Genomic DNA, 24,715 nt, shown 5'->3' with positions numbered 1-24,715 from the left:
TTCAGCAGAAATATGGTTCCAACCCCTCTCTTCTTCTTTGAGGCAAGTATGTTTAATTTCATATTTACTCACATCCAATTGAGTGACAGTATGTTGTGGTACCTTGGAGACAGGGAAGACCTGATTCAAGTCTGGTCTCTGTTTATATGTTAGGTAGGTGTGTATGAAAGGTAAGTCATTTAAATTCCAAGTGCCCACCAACAATTCTCTAATGCTACAAGTTGCTGAAGAGATGTTGCTATGCATCTTCAAACTGGACGTTCCTTTTCAGATGAAATCACAAGTCCAAACCATTCAGTTAAATGCATGGAAAAGGCAAATGCAAAAGAATGATATGGAAATACCCATGGTTCTTCAAAAAGGTAATTAAAATATCAAAAGTTGTTTGAGTGTTCTTCAAAAAACCTAAACTTCTTTTAATATTTCTTTCCAGATTTCTAAGAGCTTTTGTGGACAAAATCCTCTCGGTAAGAGAGCGTAGCATCCTACACTTAGCCCTCCTTAGTAATTCCCTAATAAATTTGTTCAGGACTCCAACCAAAATATGTTATTTCAAGCTGCGAGGTCTTAAAACCCAGCATGAGAAATCTGGGTAGTGTTCCATCTGCCTCTTAAATCTTCTCTGGTAATAACAATTTGGTAATCCAATTTTAGCTTACAATTTGCTCAGTGCTATATGAGACAGAATGGAATTCAGTTCACTCACTTGTTTCCCAAGTGCACAAACTGGAAAGAACCTTGTTATTGTCAAAGCAAGCAGATGTGACTTGAAGACTTGTAAGGAATTGGAAGATTAGGAAAGAAGATGGTGGGGGTCATGCTTTTCAGTGCCTGGTGATAGCCAGCTCCCAATTACCCCTGTTAATAATAGGGCTGAGTATGAATTATTCAAAACAAAGAAAGACTACAAAAATTCTATGTAAACAAGAAACTTGGTCCAATCCTCTTTCTATATTATTCTCATGAGAGTAGCAGTCACACTTGAAATTACTGAGAGGATGAATTGATCACAACTTAATGTAAAAGCTGCCACTTTGCCTCTAAAATATGCCTGTGTCAATAAGCCTGTTCAGATTCATAGTTAAAACCACATCAGAATTCCACCATCTATTTTCCCCTATATCTCTGAAGGGAATATTTAGCACCCAGAAAAGCTTACTTTGCAATATTGGTCCATATCACTTCGTTAAAGATATTTTGATGAGAAAAGGTATCTTGTTTTAAATCAAGTCTCCCTAAGTCTCAGGAACTCACTCAGATTTTAATCTATAATGCACTGAGAATATTTTTGTTTAAGTGACTGCATTGCATCTGTCTAACATCTGCTGGAAATGTCTCTCTCTCCCCTCTCCCTGCCCCCATTAAATAAATAAATTGTAGCATTTTCTATTGAACTGTTTTGTATTGGAAAGGATTATATGCATAAGACAGAAGGAAGTAGAGAGATGATGCAGGTACAGAAAGAGAGGGTTCCTAAACAGAGTAATAGAGTAGACTACGTTTCAGAGAGATTCAATAAGCCAAAAACATAACTTCATTCTTCTGTACAACAGTAACTTCCATTTATATGGGATATCACCATTTACATAGCATTTTCCTCACAATAAGCCCATGAAGTAGATCGGGTGACAATTATTGCACACATTCAACAAATGAGGAAACTAAGGCTCTGGTAGATTCAGCAACTCACTCATCACCATAAAGCCTATAACTATCAGAGCTAGGCAGAGCTATAGCTAGGGCAAGCAAGTTCGGTCTCTGGCCCAGGGGCAGATATCTGGGGCATATGTGCTTTCATTTTAGTGCAGACTGGAAAGTGTTGCCCCAATCTTCTAGTAGCAGTGCTTCACCACACTTCCCATCTCCAACCCTGCAGTGCCTGGAGAAAAAGGTAATCCTGGGAGAGGGAGAGAGAGAGCAGAACTGAGGACAGGTTAGAAATCAGGGAACTGAGAAGAAAGGTGTTCCATTCCTTCTCCTGATGCCACTACAATGGCTCAAATTTACTTGTGAAGCAGAAAAGAAGGAGGCCCCTAAAGAGGGTAAGAGAATGGGGCCATTTGTAGCAGAGGTTAGAATAAGAATACAAGAGGATGGGTGACTTCCTCTTTCCCATTAATGACCCAAAGTTGAACCGTCACTCCCAGAGCTTCCTGTTTCCAAAATAGTCAATAAACATTTATTAAATGCCTACTGTGTGCGAGACACTATGCCCTGTGTAGGCTGGGGATACAAATACAAAAAAGAAATATGATTCTTGTCCTCAAGAAAAATAGTTTTATGGAGAAAGGCAACATACAAAAGAAAAGCAAGAAAACCAGAAAGCAAGGAAGGAAGGAAGGAAGGAAGGAAGGAAGGAAGGAAGGAAGGAAGGAAGGAAGGAAGGAAGGAGAAGGAAGGAAGGAAGGAGAAGAAAGAAAGAAAGAAAGAAAGAAAGAAAGAAAGAAAGAAAGAAAGAAAGAAAGAAAGAAAGAAAGAAAGAAAGAAAGAAAGAAAGAAAGAAAGAAAAGAAAGAAAAAAAGAAAGAAAGAAAAAAAGAAAGAAAGAAAGAAAAAGAAAAGTGGCATGGGTAGATGTATCCAGCATGGGACAAGGTGGAGAAGTCAAAGAATTTTTTTTAAATGAAGCTAGAGAAGTCAAATTAGTCCCAAATTAATTTAGTTGGGTGGAAAATCAGGAAATGTCTGAGATGTCTCTCCTCCTTAAATGGAAGTTGAAGAGTTTGTGACTCTACCTTCCAATCAGAGGGGCAGAGGGTGGTGACACAGTGTGAGGACAAAGGCTGATTAGATATCACAAGATGATGAGATTTTCCAGTGATGAGTTTGCTGGGTGCATAGTGGAGAAGTCAAAGTTGTCTAAGATAAGAGCAGGTGGAGAAATCAAAGAAGTCTAAAATAAGTGTAGTTGGGTGGAAAATGAAATGTCTCAAAAAAAAAAAAACCATGGAAGAATATGACAGACATTCTGGTTGATGCTGTCAACCTAGCTGTTGCTCTCTTGAGTCTGTCACAGGTGCCAACATTCCTAGTTAACAACTCTGGAACCAAAACTTCCAGCATAGGTCTTCTGAGACAAAATTCAATTATTTTTCTACCTCATCATGCTGTTTAGGCATGACTTACTAACATTTCAAATGAGTTAGATCAAGTGTATTGATCCTTTTGTCAAAATATGAGGCTAACATCAAATGGATCAGAGGAGAAGGAAATTCCTTCCTCTGCCCCTGCAGAAGCTTTCTTTCCAAATAGTTCTTAACTTGCAATATCTCAGAACTCACGATTCCTCCAACTTCTAGGTTACTTCTTTTTTTCATAAACTTAAGAAGCATGACTGACTTTCTCAGATAATCACTAAGAGGTTTCTTAGGACAAAACCCTTGTCATCCTCAGGAAGTCTTGGTAAAAGCCTGCGCTGGGTAATTAACAGAATTCTTATAAGGCTGGTGGACTTGTGATTGGAAACTAGATGAATTGTTTGATAGAAAGACTTAAAGGCTTCAAACCCACCCACCACAAGAATATTTTATGGTTCATGGTCAAAGGAAACTAAACATGGTAAGTGCCCTACAGGTTAAGAATCATCCAAGGCAATTCACAGAAAACCTGGTGGGCTCACAAACTAACCCATTCCAGCTGGAAAGGTACCATATTTCACTGTATTATCATCACACCCTGGCTTTTTTTTATGTTCAAAAATTGATTTATAACCTTTCACTGTGTAATCATAACATAGTATAATTTTGTTCGTCATGCTGCTTAAAAGGTAAGCAGAGCAGCAACATATTCACTAGTGGCATATGGATATGCATTTATCTCTCATGCATTGGGAGTCACAAGCTTAGAATTCTCAGTGCATGTGCATTTTCACTACTCAATTTTAATGTATATTCATGAGTATTCCATGCATCCTAATCTTGCACCAAAGACAGTTTAGTGATAAATGATTTTTAAGTAATAACAGCATAATTTTCAAAGCTTTACATAACTTTAAAAAATTTGGCATAAAATCTGAGACAATTATGCTGTGAAATATGGTAATTGGAGATGGAGACCATGCCAGCCTGACATGAACATCAACATCAAGAGAAAACCAGAAAGGCCAAAATAATACTTTTTCTTAAAATTTTGAAGAAGATAGCTATATCCAAGCCACATGCTTGTGAAAGGAGAAAGTGATGCAAAAGCTAAAGACAACAGCTCCAGCTTTGGGGAAAGTAAATGAGGCCAGGGAACAAGGATATCCTGTTCCACATGAGCAGTGATCATTACCTCATCAGAAACTCCAAATAGGTCTTTACCATCTGGACTCATAGGACCTCCTGGAGAGATGACAGAGAGAAGACTGGGGATATGGACCACACTGCTGCCCTGGATAATGGAGTACAAATGACCATCATGTTTCAGTAATCTTATTTTTAAATTTTTTTTTCCTTCTCAACTAAAAGCAGACTTTATTGAGATCAGAGGCCCGTTAAACATGAGATCAAAGTCATGTAACAATGGACTAATCAAGAGCATTTAAATCAAAAGAGTTAGGCCAAAACTTGGCCCAAGGATTGCCTCTTTATTTGACCTTCTTCTTGGGACGCAGATTGTTGTAGTAGCCATACTTCTTCTTACAGTAGTTTCTAGCATATAGGTGCAGGCAGACATAAAACTTTCAGCAGATAATTTTATTGTCTAGTTCTAGGTCAATAGGTAAAGGAAAAGGTCAATGATACCCCTGCACAGATGCAGCCCCCAGGTGCAAGGTGGATTCCTTTTGGTTGTTGTAATCAGTGAGAGTGTCACCATCTTCTAGTGCTTTTCCAGGGGGAAAAAATAAAAACAGATGTCATAGTCTGGTGGGATACTTTCCTTGTCCTATATTTTGACTTTGACATTCTCAATAGTATCACTGGGTTGAACATCAAGAGTGTTAGTTTTGCCCCTCAGGGTTTTCATGAAGAGCTGCATCTCTGTAATGCTGCCCCACAGAAGAGAAAGAATTTCCAGTCATCTTATGAGAGACTTTTGAAAAAAAAATGTCATTAAAGACTCTAGAAGAACTTGGCCTTGGAGCTTTGAGGGACAAAAATTATGGATATTTGGAATACTTTGAAATAAGCCTAAAATTTCCCAAAGAAATTTCTGGCATAAACAAGGCAATGTGCCATGTGTCAGCTCTAATTGGAACCAAGTGCAGCCTATTCAAGATACTAGTAGAATATAGAAATAATAAAGTAGACACTGCATACTTTGACCATTCATGTGGCCTGTACAAAGGCATGTAGAAGGAGAGAGCTAAGTGACAAGGAATGTCACAAGAGCACTGGCTCTTTAACTTCTTAAGTAGATGTAGGGAAATGAAGCCACAGGGCCTGAAGCAGCAAGGGATCAACCATCTGAATTGGGGAGAAGTACTAGCCCATTCGTATATGTACCAAACACTGACTTTTCTATATACCACCCAGCAGCTTCAGGAGTAGCTGATATAGTTTGTAAAACATAGGACTTCCATTTTCTGTTTCTGGAATATAATTTTAACTATTTTCTAACTAGAAGAATGAAAGGAAGAGTTAAGTCAGAAGCAGCAGTAAAAAGTTGAGCATGTTATCACTTTATGATTGAGATATGGGTAGTGCTCAAAGAGCAGTTTGTAGGATCTTGGTCACCAAACCATGATCATTCTAGGGGAAAAAAAATTCCTTTTTCTGCAATGGATGAACTCGGAGACCATTTCAAAGAGTCTAGTGGCTAAATGGCATGCATTGCAGAGTCCAAAAGTTCATCTATATCACCTATATTTGTGTTATTGAAGAATGTAAAGATCCATATGCGTGTATACAACTGAACTTTGAGCAAAAGAACCAAAGTGGACCAGTATTCCAAAACCTTAAGAAGCTCAGAATTATCTCTTAGGCAATCAGGATCTTTTAGTACTGTATTTGTACGGTGGCTATTACCAGATTCCTATGGTGGAGGAAGGCAAAGAGAATATTACTATCTCAGGTGGATTTCACCAGTTTGGATGTATATCCCAAGGTATCTCAGGGACACCTGCAGGGAAGACAAATGCGAATGCAGGTCCCCCATCTTGAAGGCCACACCAAACTGCGTGATGATATAAAATCTAAAAGGAGTGAAAGGTATATGTAATAGCCAAGGAATTGGATTATAAGCAAATGGCAATAAGAAATTTTGGGACTTCCATCAGACAGCATGCTAAAAACTTCATCGATCCAGTTCTGTTTGCCTTAGATGTCTATGGATAACAAGAACAAATCAAAAATGAAGGAATGTAATGAGTAATATAGATGAAGAAAAGTGAGGGTGATGGATGCCAAAGGACTCAAGTGCCAGTACCATGAAAGCACCATTATTATCATGACAGAATTTGCAGCTGTGCAATGGAACATTATACCAGACTGTCTTTGATCCTACACATGGTATCAGGAAGCAGCTGGTATTATTCAGTATGGCCATAACAACTTTACAAAATGACTGGATATATGGACCAATAAAGGACCCTAGGGTTAGAAAGAAACCAATTTTTCCCGACCTTAGATGACATCAGATATCACCAATTGGTGTGACAAGTGTTCCTTATGTGCAAATTACTACCAACCCAATCTGCATATTTTAATATCATAAACATTAGCAAATGTTTAAAACTTGTCTGTGTTGACTTCTTAGAAATGACAAGAACAAGTCAAAAATTGGTAGTGTCTGATCACTTCACAAGGTATGCCCAGACATAATAAGCTAGAAATCAGAAAGCTTCCACAATTGCTAAAATATCATGGGTTAATTATTCCCTCAGTCTATGGACTTTCATCCAGGATCCACTTGGTCAAAGATAGAGACCTGGTAATTATACTCCTCATGGAGATGTTCACTTTGGCTGACATCAAGAAGTGTAGAGTGATACTTTTCCCACCCTCAAGGGGACTTACAACTCGAGTATTTCAGCTGAACACTGATATGTGCAAGTTAGGTACACTAAAACCAGAAAAAAAAAATCATTTGAGGTAATATGTGGCATTCTTAGTACACAGATATAACTCCACCAGGGATGATTCTACTGGTCTTACTCCCCACCTACCTACCCTCACATGGGCACGAGCCATGTGAACCATACCTTATGTCTTGGAAGTTCTGAGGATGAAACTATTGAAGACATAACCAGGACATGTCTCAGCTGAGAGATGAATCCAAAAGAAGATAAACAGCTAGCTATCATCTCAGCTCAGAAGATCACTGGCAGAACCAAATGGTGGTATGATGCTTGAATTCATTGTCAAGATGTTGAACAAGATGACAGATTTTGGGTGAGAAAACCTAGTGTTCATTAGACTTACAAGTTGGCAGATCAATGGAAAGCTATGTCCTACCTAGTTGTGGAGAAACTGAGAAACTTGTCTACTTACAAAGCAGCCCCAAGATGCAGACACAATCCACTGTAACCTCTTCTTGCCTATAACTGAGCTAGTCAGATTCCCTGTTTCATAAGTGTCAATTGCCCACAGCTGACACTAAGCAAAAGAGGCCAAAAGACTCCCTGAGTTAGCTCCTGTATCTGAGAGATTTCAGATGAGACTCTGTGTTGTAGACCAAACCAGTTCAAATAAGTGGGGGAAAACAGGACACAGGGACAGCACCTTTGTTTGTTTTGTTTGATTTTGTTATTCTTGTTTGTTTGCTTTCTAATACAAGGGGTCTCAACTTCCGTTGCTTCATGGGCCCCTCGGACAGTGTGGCAAAATGTATGAACTGCTTCTCAGCATGTTTTTTCAGTGCATATGGCAAAGCACAGTTACATAGAAACTAATTATATTGAGATCATTCTTTAGAAAGTTCATGGAACCTATGTTAAGAATTCTTGGCCTCATACATCCGCTGTAGAGATTCCTTGGGAACAGACACATCCCACAGAGTATAATAACACTACTTGCCAGACTTAGCCCTCAATAATTTCAGGTTTGGAAGGAAAGATGACAGTTTTAATGAAAATTATACTCAGCCCATATGATTAACTAGCTCAGGTATAGGGACAGACGCAGGAGAGGTAGGCATATCTCACAGGTATCCAGAACAACTCACAATTTCCCAGGGGGAAATGCAGAAAGGATAATACATGTAGCTGGAAGATAATGCTAAGGTTTATCAATGTAATTTATGTCATGTATCTGCATGACGTATTGAAACACATGCTAATTACTATGTCTTCTATTTTATTCTTTTCTGATTTATATTGACTCACTCTATGTTAGCATCATGCATATACTGTAGCTACATTAGTCTGCTAAGTATATATATATATATATATATATATATATATATAATTTTGCTATTTGTTTTTCTCAGCATATGCTACTATTTTTGTATTTTACTTTTACTTTTTATGCTTATTGATATTATTTCTATTTCGCTGGCTGTTATACATATTGTGCTCTGTAGGTATGAATGTGCTCCTATAGCATATGCATATATTGCATCCTGTAAATAATTTATATATGTCATCACCCAAACAGTTGATCACTCAGTGCTTTACACTATGCTGTGGCTTTTGCATTTACTGTTGATTTTTGTTTACTGCTAATGGCACCCTAAGGTAACTTCCTGGGATGCTGGGCTAGATTGCCTTGTGCTAATGTTTCTGTTGATGCGGTTCTGTTTAATTCTAAATGTCAAGTAATACCACAGCTTATTTTGCAAGGAACTAAAAAAAACTCCAAACTCTTATCTGTAAAGGTAGAGAGATGTGATCTGAGCTTAACTGTGGATTTTGGGGAGGCATAGCTTTAAGGAAACAAGGTGGGAAGAAGACCTAAGGATTCTAGTGGGAATGGTCCTTAGAGACAGGAAGTTTTTTTAACTGAACACTGTAGAAATGGAAGTGGTGATATGGATAATAGGAGAGAGAAAGGTTATGGAAGAAACTCCAGAGTGTGGATAAGACAGGCAGTGAGTGAACCTGGGGTTCCACTGGAACAACCAGTGTTTTTGTTCACTAGGGGAAGATGTGACAGCTATAGCCTAAACGTGGGGAGTGTCTAATTGTTGATGAACTTTCTCCTGTTTCAGGAAGCAAATGAAATGCTGCTTTCCACCTTTAATCCTTAATCTGCAAGAATTTAGGTTTTCATAGAGACTTTTCTCTTCTTTAAAGCTGTTTGCTTGATACTTTAAATAGCATCAGAATTGACCCATGTGATGTAAATGGTCAATCCTAATGACTTTTAAGCTATGGGTTTTCCTTATTTGTGAACAGGGGCTGCAAGAGCTAAGAACAATGTTTGGTTTTGGTATATAATATAGAGTTACAAAAACAACCAAGGTTCAATTCTGTCCAAAAGTGCCATGTGTTCTCCTGCCTACAGGTTGAGACAAATTAAGAAAGATTTATATGGTTTTAATAAATTTTCACAAAGGTAGAACTAAACTGGATCTGGTATTTTTCATTTGTCCTAGGCAAAAAAAAATGAGAAAGACAATCATTTTGCTGTTTGAATCACATTCTCTCTCTCTCTCTCTCTCTCTCTCTCTCTCTCTCTCTCTCTCTCTCTCTCTCTCTCTCTCTCTCTCTCTCTCTCTCTCCATACAATTCATAGAAAATGTTTTGTGGGGGTGGAGTTGAGAATGGTGATTAGGGAGTGGAACCACTCAATGGAAGGGTGTAGCTGGATCTAACTGGAAACAGTCATATTCCAAAGGTGGATGCCAAAGAAAGAAGCAGTCCTTCACATTCCACCACCAAACCAATCCTATATAGGCACAAAAGATACAGTTCTGTAACAGAACAAAACAAAGTATTATTCAAGGTTTTAGGGGGAAGATCATTACTGACAGAGAAATCAGGGAAAACTTAAATGAGGTTAAGTTGTATTTCAACAGGAGATGTAGTATCCTCTACTTTTCAGGACTTTTCTAGAACACACTGAATCTATCTTGCTCACTCCAGGGATCAGAACAATAAGAGATTCTATAGCTAGAGAGATGTATGTTAGAAATAAGAACATAGTAATACAGTAAAAGAATATTTCCTCCAGATTCATTCAGCAACCTTGGAGTAGTTCTTGGAACTCAAGAAATAACCAAATTTCACTAGTCACCACTAATGCTGCCCACCTCCCTCAGCCCTACCCAAAGAAAACCCCAAACCAGTAGGCTGAAGAGAATCCCAGACTGTTATTAAAGCTTGTCTTGATTTATGTCACCATGTAAAGCATCTAAGAGCGACACACCCTTATGTGACAAGAAGATGTCACCACTCCTGCCTAGATAGGAAACAGGGGCCAAATGTTTTCTATCCACACTTCAAGTAATTGCTTATGAGAGAATACTAGGGAGCTTGTCTCATCTGACACTCTGCCCTAACGTTGTTGTTGGTGTTCTGAAAATAACTTGAGAGAATAATTTAGTCTAATGTAGTTAAATCATTCTCAAAGTCTTCTTTCTCATTCCACAGCTACACATTAGCTCAGCCATGTCTGCCAGGAGCAACCCCAGTCCTCGGTCAGAAGAGAATGTCTTCTAGCTACCTCCGTTCAAGAGTGAGAGATCTCTTTTTCCGTCTTCTGGAGGTACACACTACCAAGGTTACGTCATTATGTACTGCCATCTTCCCTTCAGACGGTCATAAAGTGTTAGTCAGAGAGTCAAATTCCCTGAAGAAATACAACTCCAGTACTGAAAACTCAGTTAATTATTTAAAATCTTGAGTGCAGACACCACAGAACCCGAATGTTCTCAGTTATGATTTAAAAGGAAAAAATTTTTTAAATAAAATAAAATTTATTTATTTTTTATTTTCAAAGAAAAAAAAGTGTGACCAAAGGGAAAGGGAAACATAAATGACATCTTCTTTATAATATGTAGGGTTGCGAAAATATGCCCACTATAATCATGAGGGTCCTGCTTGAGAACCTATTCTTTCACTTAGTGAATACTTATTTGCTTACTGACACAGTTATTGCTCATTGCAAACCTATAGAGGGTCTTTGTGGAAAGTGCATTGTCTATGAGTTCCTTGAAAGGAGGGACTGTCTTTTGTTTTTGTATGTCAATGCCTAGCATACGGTAGGTACTTAATAAATACTAGTTGTGACTAACTGGTGGGAGCCAGGAGAATCATTTTCTAGTCCTGGCTCTTCTGTGATTATCTTTGTGACACTTTTTGGTTTCTCATTTGCATAATGAAGGGGTTGGATTAGAATAGAGGTTCTTTATTTTTTTATTATATCATGAATCCCTCTGGCAGTCTGATGAAGTCCACACGTAACTTCTCAGTATGTTTTTAAACAAATAAAATTAAATGCATAGGATTATGAAGATCATTTTTATTGTAATAGTGTTATCAAAACATTTTTCCCATTCAAGTTCAAAGATTCCCTGAAATCCATGCATGCACCCTTTAAGGGTCCTTGGATCCCAGATTAAGAATCCTTGTATTAGATGATCACTAAGACTGCTTCCATGACTGTGCTTCTGTGAATTTTAATAGAAACTCCTGAGGGAAAATAGGAGAAACACATTGGGAAATGAAGATGTTATCAAAACAAAAGATGGTAATATATTTTATTTAAATGACTGCCTTAGGAAAAGGTGAGCATCTATATTTGAGACTGTGAAATTTTTCCCTATTGAGGGCTATTGATGTGTAGGAAAATACTTTATAAGAGGCTTGCTTTTTGCTGATTTTTTTTTCCTTTTATTGTGACTAGTAGAGAACATTCTGCTCACATGACCTTAAAGTAAAAATATGAAATAGCAGTACTACTCAGTAAATGATAAACAATTAAAAGCTTCATAGGATCATATAAAAAGACCTTCAAGAACATGACATTCACTCCCTCCTTTTACAGAAGAGAAACTAACATGGAGAGTAACTTACCCAGGATTATACAGTTTAACAGTGTAGGGAAGGTTAGAATTCAGGTCTTCCAGAGTAGAAGTTCACTGAACCACTTAACCTGTTGCAGATAAAATCTTCCTCTAGCTCTCATCATTAATTTTTGTTTGCGTGCTCATTCTGTTTACTTTCTTTGTCGTAACATGTTCCATTTTTCTGATTCTGCTTTCATTTTTATTTGCTGGTATTCTTTCCTAATTTCTCTGTCATACTTGTTGATAATTACACAACATGGATATGCTACAACTTACCTAGCTGTTCTCCTCTTATTAGGTATTTAGGTTATTTTCAGCTTTTGTTTTTTGTTCTTATATTACATATTATATTATACTTCTATGAAAACACTTATTTTATTAAATAGCACTTTTCCTAGCAGCAAGAGATAGAAAGAGAAATTCCATTTAAAGTAACTGTAGACAACATAAAATATTTAGGAGTCTACCTGCCAAGACAAACCCAAGAACTATATGAACACAATTACAAAAACTTTTCACACAAAGTCAGATCCAAATAACTGGGAAAAATCAGTTGTTCATGAGTAGACTGAACTAATAAAATAAAAATGACAATTCTACCTAAATTAATTAACTTCTTCAATGTCATCCCAATCAAACTATCAAAAAATTTTTTTACAAAGGTAGAAAAATGATAATAAAATTATCTGGAAGAACAAGAAGTCCAGAATATCAAGGGAATTAATGAAAAGAAATGTAAGGGAAGGTTGACTAGCCATACCAGATCGAAAACTATATTATAAAGCACCATTCATCCATTCATCCAAACTTCTTGGTACTGACTAAGGTTACGTACACGAGACACAGTAGTCAATAACTATAGTAATCTACTCTTTGACAAACCCAAAGACTCCAGCTTCTTGGACAAGAACTCATTATTTGACAAAAATTGCTGGAAAACTGGAATATAGTATGGCAGAAATTATTGAGTAGAACTTATAGGGTCTATTTTCAATAATAGAATTAATAAGGCAAAAGGAATGATTATTTTTGTTACTTTTTCCACATTCTGTTAGATTAATCCCCCCTCTCAAAAAAAATATATTTGGGAATAAATAGGTTTGTAAATTGATCAGTGCTGAATACATGTACCTATCCCTCCATCATCCCTGACAAAGAGTTTCCTTCCTTCTAATTATTTTTGTGTCAGACACATAGTAGGTACTTGTTGATGAATTTTTCAGTGAAATGAGTATGAAGTAGTACTTCTTTGAAAATTAATTAGGTGGAACATTTTTAAGGTATTATTGACAATTTCTGTTTTCTTGTTTGAAAACAGCCCTTGCAAATTCTTTGACCATTTAAATGGATATGTTTTAATGAGTACTTTATGGCTTCTTTTGCAAAGATCATCCTCTGACCCTTTCGCAAAGACTCCCACTGCAATGACAATGAGAACAAATTTCTAAAATATTCAACCAAAAAAAAAGTCACAAAAATAGTGTGACACAAAAATAGTGTGACACTGGGCAAGTCATTTATACTTTGCTTGCCTCTGTTTCTTCCTCTGTAAAATGGGGATAATAATAACACCTACCTTGCAGGAATGTTGGCAGGATCAAATGAGATAAAAATTATAAAGTACTTAGTGCAGGGCCTGGGACCTAGTGAGTGTTATATAAATGTTAGTTATTGATCTTATTTTTATTATCATGATTAATATTAATGCTCCTGCTGTCTTTCTGTGCATTTACATAGGCAATGCAATATTAATTATGGTTAATGTGGATTATCAGACCATCTAATCATAATCTCAATTATTTAGGATGGGGAAACATTTTGCCCCCCCAAAAAATCTTGATAGACACTTATTTGTATGATCCATATTGAACTAGTTTGGGGTTTGACTATTTATGGTATTGGAGTTAAAAGAATGTTTTGATTTCTGTGGTATAGACTAGGAATTCTCACCAAAATGTATAGACCAATAGGAGATAGCTATCATTCCCAAGAACTGAGAGGATAATTAGTAAATTTGATGAGCTACAATTGGTAATTCCTAACAGAGTATGTAAATTACAGCTCTGATGATACTTTTAGGCAAATAAACTAAAAATTGAAGTGTGCCAAATCCCTATGTGGTCTAAACTAATCATGGGACCCAGATAATGGGTCCCTCATGTTTTCTACCCCCTAAGTAACTGAAGTCCCTATATTTATGACACCCCAGTTTAAATGAAAATTGCTTCTCAGATTATATAGTGGAGATAGAGAAGAATTTTCAGTATAATTGAAAAAACTAAGGGCTACTGTGAGCATTCCCTGCTTCCTCCAGTATGGCATGGAGACCCAAGAGGCTGTGTGGGACAGAGCAAAAATTCCCTAGTGTATTTGCGGGACTTCAGAAGTAAAGTAAATCACATCTTAAGGTATTCCTGGGGCAGTTCCAGGCTGCACCAATAATCTTGTGGTTCCAGGAGATTCTAGGGAAGGGGGCAGGAGGATGAGTCCTTTGAAGTCCTTTCTCATAGTGGTTGGTTGTTGTTCTTCACGCTCAAAGAAGTACAAAATAACATCACTATGTAGGGTGATGTCTTTTGACTAGCACATAAATTGGATTTAAGTGAGACAGAGTTGTGCAAACTGCCTCACTCTTTCTTCCAGTCATCCAACTCCAATGGCAAAGACAAAACTCAAGACAGCCAGCAAGGATTCAGGATGCAGCAGATGACCTTGGAATCTTTGATGTCTAACCAAGCTCTCAATGCTCCACTGGCTGCATGGCCCATTGGAATAAATTGTTTACATCTGCCCATTCTATGAGGGAAAGACTTCACATGCTTAGGGTAGACACACACTCTAATTCACCAAAGGAGTTTGAGGTCTGTTGGTTACCCTGAACCTGGTGAAACAGTTTACCAAGATGTGGTCACTACACATGCTGTAGTTTCTTGGAGCTACAGTTGAAAGTTGAATGGCAGTGAACAGCCAAAGCGGAAAGCAGCCCTGACAAGAGCTCAGCAGCCCTCACACCAGTGATACTGGACAGCCTGTATACCTCCTCTCAAAATAAGGTCCTGGGAGTTCCTGCAGTGGGGTCCATCTGGATCCAAGGCTTTTTAGGTTGTATAAGAAACAGACACTAAAGATAGCTTGGGCCCTGTGTAATCTTAATAATATCCGGATACCTCCTAGACAAACAGCAGCATCTGACATTGAATTGTATACATGCAGAGGAGAGCTATAAGGGACTTCCAGGTAAGGAGATTCCCTCTACCAATACAGGTTGATACCACTTCTGAAATGTATAGTCTTAGAGAACTGTTTAGAGCACCACGTAGTTAATAAGTGACTTACCTAGAGTCAGACAGTCATTATGTATCAGAAGTGAGTCAGGTCTTCTTGGCCAGCTCTAATCTATTGTCAGAGAAGTAGCTCAACAGAAATGTGAAATGTGCACATTTAAAGAATCTACCCCAAATGTTCACATAGACTATTGTGTCCAATCTGTGGTAGAGAATTACAAGCTCATCTTGGCGTGATCAACCACAGCTGGAGACACTGTGACTTAACTCTAGCAGAATGATGTCATTTTGGTCCTCTGACAACGAAGGACAGCAACCAACCATATATAAGTGTGCATGTATGAGAAAGAGAGAGGGCCACCGTACCTTAAGAACCCACTAGGTGCTACAAACTTGCTTGCCCTTCAAGGACTTAAATTCTACTGGAGGGTCTTTACACATATACAGATAGAAAAATAGAAGGTAGCTTTAGAATGGAGAAATTATTGACAATTGGAGGTGAGGCAGAGATTGGAGAAAGCTTCATAGAGGATGTAGCTCCTGAGTTGAGCCTTGAGGGAAGACAGATTCTGAGAGACAGAGATGAAAAGGAATGGTTAATTGCTTTTGAGAATGCAGGGAAATAACAAATGGAAGAATGAGTTTATAGCCCAGTTAATTGGAATGTAAAGTACATGGAGGGGAATAATGTCAGTTTAGAAAAGGCAGGTGGGAGTCAGGTTGTGAAGGGCCTTAAACAGTAGTCTGAGGAGTTTATAAGTTTATACTAGAGAAAGTAGGAAGGTCCTCAAGCTTTTGGAGCAAGTGGGCCACAATATGCCAAAAGAAAAAATGTTATTAAAACAAAAACAAGCGAAGCACAAAGTTTTCAAACAGGCAAATCAGAATATTGCCACAACAATAAACATTCTGTATTGTGACTCTTAGGCTCTGGGAAATTTGGATCATTTGGGGACTTCTGGGAAGCTATGTTGAAATTCACTGCATTTCCTGGTACTAACCAGAGTCTGTAACAGTAGAGCTCCTTCAAAGCTCTCTGATGCACTCGCTTCAGTTGGTGGATGCCCTAGAAACAGGGACAGGGCCATTCCGGGGTCAGCTCCTATGACTCATGAGAAGCAATTGTTAAATTTTCAGTGTGAGCACTTATAGCTCAGAAATAGGTAAATACTATAAATCAGGGCTAGATTTTTTGTTTTGTTCATTGTCTCCAGACTTAAGAAAGTGATGGAAAAATGTTAAAAATGCAGACTAATCTTAATAGTGTGCTGTAACTGCCTTTTTTTTTTCTAGGGAGAGCAAGTTGTTAAAGATTTAGCAGCATATTACTGATTTTAGAGTTAGTTTCTCTCCTACGAACTTGGTCGGTTTCCACTGTTAATTTAAGTAAAATGGAGATGCTACCTTTGCCAAAAAGTGATTAGTTTTCTCAGACAAAGTAACATTTCTGTCTTTAAACTCAAGAGACGGAACAATACTACTTATTCATCAAACAAATACACATTGGGAGCTCGCTATATAATTAATTATGTAGTAGGTACTTCCAGAGATATGCAGAGACTGGGTGCTTTCTGTCTACATCTCCATTACATCTACACATATTGAGTTTAACTAGAGCTCCCCAAAATTGGTTATTTGTATCACTATATTAGAATATTTACTATTTTCACTTCAAGTACTTTGAAGGAGGAAATGGCTTTTTATCTTTATATTCCTAGCATAGTGCTTGCACACAGTAGGTGTTTTCTGAAATTAACTATGAAGATTCTAAGTGAACAGATCTTTCATCTTCCTGAGTATAGCGCTCATCAATCTGATTGAAGCTAAACTTAGACAAATAATTCTGAGAACAATTAATTGCTTCCTAAAACTAACTTATTCTCTCCAAAAATCAATTAATTTTATTCTTACTTTGGAAACTTGTGCAACACACAATGGTTACAGGTAAGTAGAAATTGCCCATATGAATAAATAAAGCCATAAGTGACTTCGAAGTCATTCTTTTTGGTTGTTTTGATTAATATTGATTTTGAAACAAATAAAGTAATACACTGCCTAGATTCTAAATAGAATTCTTATTTATTTTATTGATGGCAGATTATATATACACTTATGTGTATGTGTATATCATATGTCTGTAATATATTACACATATGTAATATGCATGCATATCATATGGGTATACCTATAAGGTGTATATAACATATGGGTGCTGTGTGTGTACATCTCACATGTAATGTACATGTTATATATGTATATATGTGCCTGGAGTGGCACAAATGGCACCTGGGACAAATTGTACTAAATTTTCCCTCAATCAAATGAATTTTTTTGTTAAGTCAGGACACCTGTAAATAGGCAACATGGTTTAGTGAAAATAGCACTGGATTTGGAGTCAAGGAAGCTCAGTTTGAATTCTGGTCACTAGCTGTGTGACCTTGGACAATTCATTGTCCTTTCTTGGCCTATTCTCTCATTTGCAAAATGAGAAATTAGGACTAGATAATTTCTAAGGTAACTTCCAGAGTTAAATCTATGACCCCATGAATCAGTTATTCAAAACAAAGTGAAATGAATATAAAATCATAGGAAGTTAGGGTTGGAAAAGAAGTTTATGTTATTCTATTTACATTTGCAAAGACAGAAACTCCAAGCGGATAAAATACTAACCTAAGGAAGGACAGATTAATTTTCTTTTTTTAATAGTATTTTAATTACATTTAAAGACAATTTTAACATTCATTTTTATAAAATTTTGAGTTCTGAATTTTCTCCTTCCCTCCATTCCCTTCTCCACTCTTTAAAATGGTGAGCAATTTGATATAGGTGACCTATGTACAATCATGTAAAACCTATTTCCATATCAGTCACATTGTGAGAAGAAACAGTTTGTAAAAAATTGCAGTTTGCAAAAGGAAGACACACACACACACACACATACACACACACACACAAAGACAGTGAAAATAGTATGGTTCATCTGCATTCAGAGTCCATCAATTCTTTCGCTAGAGATCAATAACATTTTCCATCATGAGTCCTTTGGAATTGTTTTAGATTGCTATATTGCTGAAAAGAGCTAAGTTTCTGATAGTTGATCATGGCACAATGTTGCTGTTAGACCAGTTTTCACAGTTCCAGGATTAAAACATAATCTCCTGACTCTCCAATTCAGTACTGTAGCTGCTGTACTGAATTGTCTTGCACATTTTCATATACAGTACAGATGTATCTGCACAAGGGAGAAGAGAAAACAGGCAGACAGGGCTGCTATGGAGCTTACCTACACAGAGTATGACTCCCAGGAGAAGTGGGCTGTCTGATGACTTCCTTTTTTAGTTACCAACCACATGGAATCTGTAACAGCTAATTATCCTGCCAGTGACTACACAGAAAACCTGATTGCGGTGGTTTTTATTTCCTTAATTCCTTGCAAATTTGATGTGAGTCAACAGACTTGAAACCCCAAAACTAATGCAATCTTAGGTTGTATGAATATGGTGTAACCCCAAGGTTCAGACCTGGATATTTGCATAATACTCTTCTCATCAGTGGAAATAAGTTTTACTGCCACTCCAAGCCACCTGAAGAATGGAGATGCCCAGAGTGTGGGGGATGGAGAGTTTTTCTGCTTTCTGGCTTTGAGAGAAGACATATAGGGTTCCAGATACTCTTAGGTAGAGTACCTTGGAGGGAGAGCCCTTGGAAGGAAAGAAAGACTGGATAGAACTGTAGCATGTAGATATTCCAGTGCTTTAAGCATGTCCTTATTTCTAGTTTCTGCACCAAAGACAGTGATTTCTTACGGTGTGAGATGAGGAAATCCTTCTCTCATTTGAGCTGTTATTACACTTTCATTGGGAGAGCTCATTCACTTTGTATCTAGTTTGATATGTTCTAATCTGTAAAACTTATGTGATTTCTGTCTGTTATTGACTTAGATAAATGGGTTTGTTATTCAATATTTATCATGATTTTTGTATAATTAGCATTTGGTGGGAAGGGAATGAAATCTTGGATTAATAGGTTGGGGCATTGTTTCCCTATTAAGAGATAGAGTACAGGAAAAGTGGCTGGAACCTAATCATTCTTTCCCCAAAGATACTGCAATCGGTATTTACGAAGGGCGAGAATGAGGGAGAGTTAGATATAATTCTAGTCTCATCTCCTTTATCTGAGGAAAGTAAGCCTAGCCTTCTGGCCCCAATCCTCTGCTGCCTTCTGAGCAGGAATTAAAGCAGGGGTGGGTGAACAAGAGTCAATTTGAATACAAAAATAATATAAATTTAATATAAAAATATAAATAAAAAATAATATAAAAATTTCAGTCTAAGCATTTGCTTTACATTATATTTGGGAAATAACAAACACTACAAATTAGGGTTTGATTTATTGTTTCATTGATTATCTAGACTTAAGATGATGGAATAAATGTTGCATGATGCAGCTTAAACTTAAAAATGTGTCATTTGTACATTTTTTTTGAGAGCTGGTTGTTAACATATTTACCAACACACTCCTAATCAATGTCTGACTTGAAGAAGGGTGAGTGAGATTCCAGAGATATTATCCACACTTTTCCCACCCTTGTAAATCCTATTTAGACAAGTCCATTTGGGCATACATATAATCCAAATGGATATCTCACACACATATATAAGCACATTTACTCACACACACAAACACATACACACTCAAACACAAGGCTTATACAAATATTGTGTCCAGAAGACGAGAGACGACCTCTACCTTGTTCATCCTACCATGTTCAAAACCACATCTGAAGAGTTACGTTCAGCTCTGAGGACCAACATTTGAGAATGACAAGAGCTCAGTGAGGATAACCTTTTGGCTAACACACCAACCATGATGACAAAGGGACTTGAAGTCATATCATTTGAGAGATGGTTGAAGAAACTGAATATGTTTAGACTGGAAAAGAGAACTTTTAAGGGGAATGTGACAACTATTTTCAAATATTTGGAAGGCTATCGTCTGGTAGAAGAACTAGGCTTGGCCTACATAGCTCAAGAGAATGGGACATGGACCAATGGATATTACAGGAAGACAGATTTTTGGCTCTGTATAAGGAAGAACTACCTAACAATTAGAGCCCTCAATGAAAAAAATGTGGGAGGTCTTATATGGTACAGTTTCCCATCACTGTTTGAGCCAAGGGTCGATGACTTGTCAGGAATGTTTTAGAGTGCACCCTTACATCAAATAAGATGTGAAATTAGATCATTGCTAAGGTCTCTCCTAACTCTAAATGTCTTTGACTGTTATTCCTGAAAGATTTGCTTTAATCTGTCTTGAAGGTAGAATTTGGTTTCCAAGCAGAGCTCGGGATAACAGAGAACACAAATCTATTTTGATAAAACTATTGTCTAGTTTTTCCAAGTGTATGAGATCAATACCAAAACACTCCAGATTTGGGGAAGTGGGGACCAAGCAGTGCCACAGCTATTGGCTCAATGGTGGCATGGGAATTGGACATAGAGATTCATCCATAACTCTGACTTTCCCTTGCTCTTTCCACATATTCACCTCTATTTTTCAGTGTTCAAACTCTAGTGGATTTACTGTAAAGTCCGTGACCCCAAGCTAGCTTTCCCAAAGGCAGCTGTCCTGAACTAAAACACGGTAACCAATGTACACCTCCCCGCCCCCCCGCTTTTGTCATCACAATAAACTTGTACCACAATAGGATGGTTTAATTTATTTTACATGTGGAAGATTTTATAAAGTTTAAAGTGTACAGGGTACACAGTTCCTTCCCACAGCTGCAGTTTATGGCCGTGGTAACCCAAAACACATGACCGAATGATAAAACAATGTAATGTACTTCTCTCAGCATTCCGAGTGGACAAAAGGCTTGAAAGTGATCCTTTGTATAAAGAGGAGCTGGCCTGACTTAGTGGTGGATGCTTGTAGTATTAAGCCAGAAAGAAGCCAGCACTTACCTCAAGATCATAAACATGGTTCAAAATAGTTTCTTTAAAATATATTGTCAGGTGAAAGTACTATATGTCTGTCAACCCCAAGTAACATTTATTAGTACAAAACTCAAACTCTGAGGTTATTGTAAATATTTCCATGAAAGATTTTCTTCAACCTTATCCTTAGTTGTCAGATCCCCAGTTCCTTTCTCTCTTCTTAGTAACTTGGCCCAATCAAATTAGCAGAATGTAGAGTATTGTATGGTGTAATGGTTAGAGAGAGGACTTAGAGTTAGGAAGACCTGAGTTCAAATCCACCTTTAAGAGCTGTGAGACTCTGGACAAGTCAATCAGCCTCAGTTTTCTTATGTGCAAAATGGGCATAGTAATAGCATCTATTTCCCACAGTTGTTGTGAGAATCAAATGTGGTGATATTTCTCCATTAGACTGTGAGCTCCTTGAAAGCAGGACTCTCTCTTCCCTTTCTTGGTATCTCTAGCATTTAGAACAACACCTGGTAAATAGGAGGTTCTTGACAAATGCTTGTTGACTCATTTGTTCCATGTAACCCCCATGTGGTTCCTTCCAGGCTGCCTTTGCCTCTCACTACAGACAAATTCCTGAAAGAACTCAAGAAAAGGAGGTTCCAAGGTCTTTTTTTTAAAGAAATGCTTAAGAAACCTTGCCAAAAGCTATTATTTACCCCTAATTGAAATTCCTTTTTAAAAATATGTGACCTATTAACACATAGAATCTTCTCTTGAACTTTTGTATTCAGTTCTACAGGCTATAATTTGGGAAGGATATTTATAATCCAGAGAAAATTCAGAAGGCAGAACTTTGAATGCTGAAAGCCCTTGAGATCATACCATATGAGCATCAGCTGAAGGAACAGGGACTTTTTAATCTAGAAAAGAGAAGACTTGAGAGAGGGAGCATAGTCACTAAACAGTGAAGGAAGAACCTTAGGGTTGAATGCACTGATACTGTGTGTGCCTCAACTTGCCCCCATTGAGACTTGGGGGGAACTTAGGGTTGAGTGCACAAGCTGTAATACTGTGTGTGCCTTGATTAACCCCCATCAAAGCTTGGGGGAAATCTGTGTTTGCCTCAACTCGCCCTATTAAGACTTGAGGGAACTTAGGGGAAACACAAGATGTGCCTGTCTCGATTGACCCTATTGAGACGTAAGGGAAATTGACACACACGCATCCCTTGTCACCAGCCCCTGTGAGAAGGGTGATTAGGCACGCTGTAGGAGTTAGCTATCGGCAATCCTCTTCTGAGAAAACTAGACTAGAATAAAGTGAGATTAACACCTTTTTAGTGTCTTACCTGTCTGATCAAATCAAGAATGAACCTGTGCTAGCAGCCCTCCTGTGTGCTGCGTTTATCTGTCTTACAGTGACCACTGAGGACTTTTTCCAACCGTGGAATTCTGTGATTCTGTGTAGATATCTTGAATCATGTATCAGTGGATCAGAGCCATGAAGACCACATTCCTGCTTCCCCAATTTCCCCTTCTTCTTCATCTAGCCCCGGATTCAACTAGCCATCTTCCCTCACTGAACCAAATAAAGCTGCCAAATATTGAGTTTCCCCCTGGAATCCTCTGACCCATCCCTTGAATTTTCCTTTACACGGAAACCCCAGTTTGGAACCCCTCAGGGGCAATGTTTTTACCTTTCCTGTCCCTTAGACACCAGACAATATCTCTCAATTCCATATCAAAGTAACCCAAGATTAGAGAACTAGAAAATCTTCTTGGCTACAAATCATTCTTACCAAATTTGGGCCAGTTTTAGTTGATTAACGTTGTCTATTTTGTCCAGGGAAGCCTCAGAACAATTGTTTGTAGCCTGCAATTGACCTCTTGATGATCCAGGTGTGAATCAGGTGTTATTTAATAGGTAAGAGGAATTTGGGGAGGCTGCCCTTACCATATTTCCCAGAAATACTGGACCAAGATAAATATCTGTAAATGACAACAACAACTACAAATAATGACAAACGCTTTGTCTAGAAAGGCTTAAACAAGCATTTGACTGTCACTCAGGAATGGATGAACTTGTCTGACAGGCCCTGCTACATAGTAGCTTTTTTACAACTGATAAAAGCCCAGGCTAACAGAACAACTCTGGAATAAAATAAGAGGAATTAAAGGAACTTATAATAATGAATTTAAAATTATTTTATAATTAACTAGCTAAATTATATTAATAGAATTATATATTATTTATTATATAATATATTTAATTAAAAATGAATAATAAGAGTAATTAAAGGACCCAACTCAAGGCCTGGTAGCAGGAGTTAATTTCGATGACATAATACAGCAGCCTAAAAGAATTCCACAGAATCCAAGCCAATGACCCTGCAAATATCATAGTCCCAGGCTTAGGAACAGCCAGCCAGTAGTAAGAGTGGACTTCACAATCAAGGGAACAGAAATAGACCCTGAAGGCATAACCAGTCTATGGGAATACTGACATAATTACAGTAATCAGAGATATTACTGTAAGTGGAAGGGACTCTATGTCTAAAGGCCTTTACTATCTGGGCATCTAATGCCCACCTAAGATTGTCCAGCTTAATCAACAACTTGAATATCCTCTCTAGTATGCTAGAATTCCACTTTTAAAAAGTAGTCTCTACTTTTAAAAAAATCAAATATTACTATTTTTTTTAAAAACTGAACTTTTACCACCAATGAATGTGTATTTACTTATTTACAAACTATATACATGTACATGTACTATTGAATGGAAAATTAAATACAATATAAAACTTACAAAACTTTGCAGAATTTTATAGAATTTACAGAATAAACTACAGAAATTTACAAACGAATGCCATTTGCCACTGGTATCACTGAAGTTTATTTTTAAAAAGGGGAGCGGCCTGGTCACACTTATGCTTCAGGAAAATTTCATTTTGCAACTGAGTATTGATGGATCTGAGAAGGGAGAGATGGCAGAGCAACCAATTAGGAGATTGCTGCAATAGTTCAAGTGAGAGATGATGGGGGCCTGAGATAGGGTGACCGTTATGTGAATATATTGTTTCATGATATATATTCAAATGTACACATTTATCTCTTTATACATACATATGTATCTTTACATATACATATAGAGAGAGAGAAAGAGAGAGAGAGAGACAGAGACAGAGACAGAGAGAGAGAGAAGGGAATGGATGCAAAAGATATGGAATCTGAATCAATAATGTATGAGAGAAAGAGGAATTAAAGAAGACATCAGTTGATTGGAAGAATGGTGCTTCTCTTGACAGTAATAGAGAAGTTTGGAACATTACCTGCACCTGCTCCCTTTAGGCTCTCATTACTTCTTCCCTAGATCATTGCAAAAGCTCCCTAAATGGTCTCTCTGTCCAAAGTCTCTCCCCACTCCAGGCCATTGTCCACACTGCTGCCAAAGTAATTTTCCTTAAATGTCTATCTTACTATATCACTCTCCTGTTAATTTCTAGTGGCTTCATAACTCTTCTGGATAAAATATAAATTTTTCTGTTGAACTTTTATAGGTCTCTCCAACTTGGCCCTAACCTGTTTTTCCAACCTTGCTCTGTAATTCAGTCAAATTGGCCTGCTCTCTATTCCTT

Source organism: Notamacropus eugenii, chromosome 5, assembly GCF_028372415.1.
Source record: "Notamacropus eugenii isolate mMacEug1 chromosome 5, mMacEug1.pri_v2, whole genome shotgun sequence".
Taxonomy (NCBI): domain Eukaryota; kingdom Metazoa; phylum Chordata; class Mammalia; order Diprotodontia; family Macropodidae; genus Notamacropus; species Notamacropus eugenii.
This window is presented reverse-complemented; position numbering follows the sequence as displayed.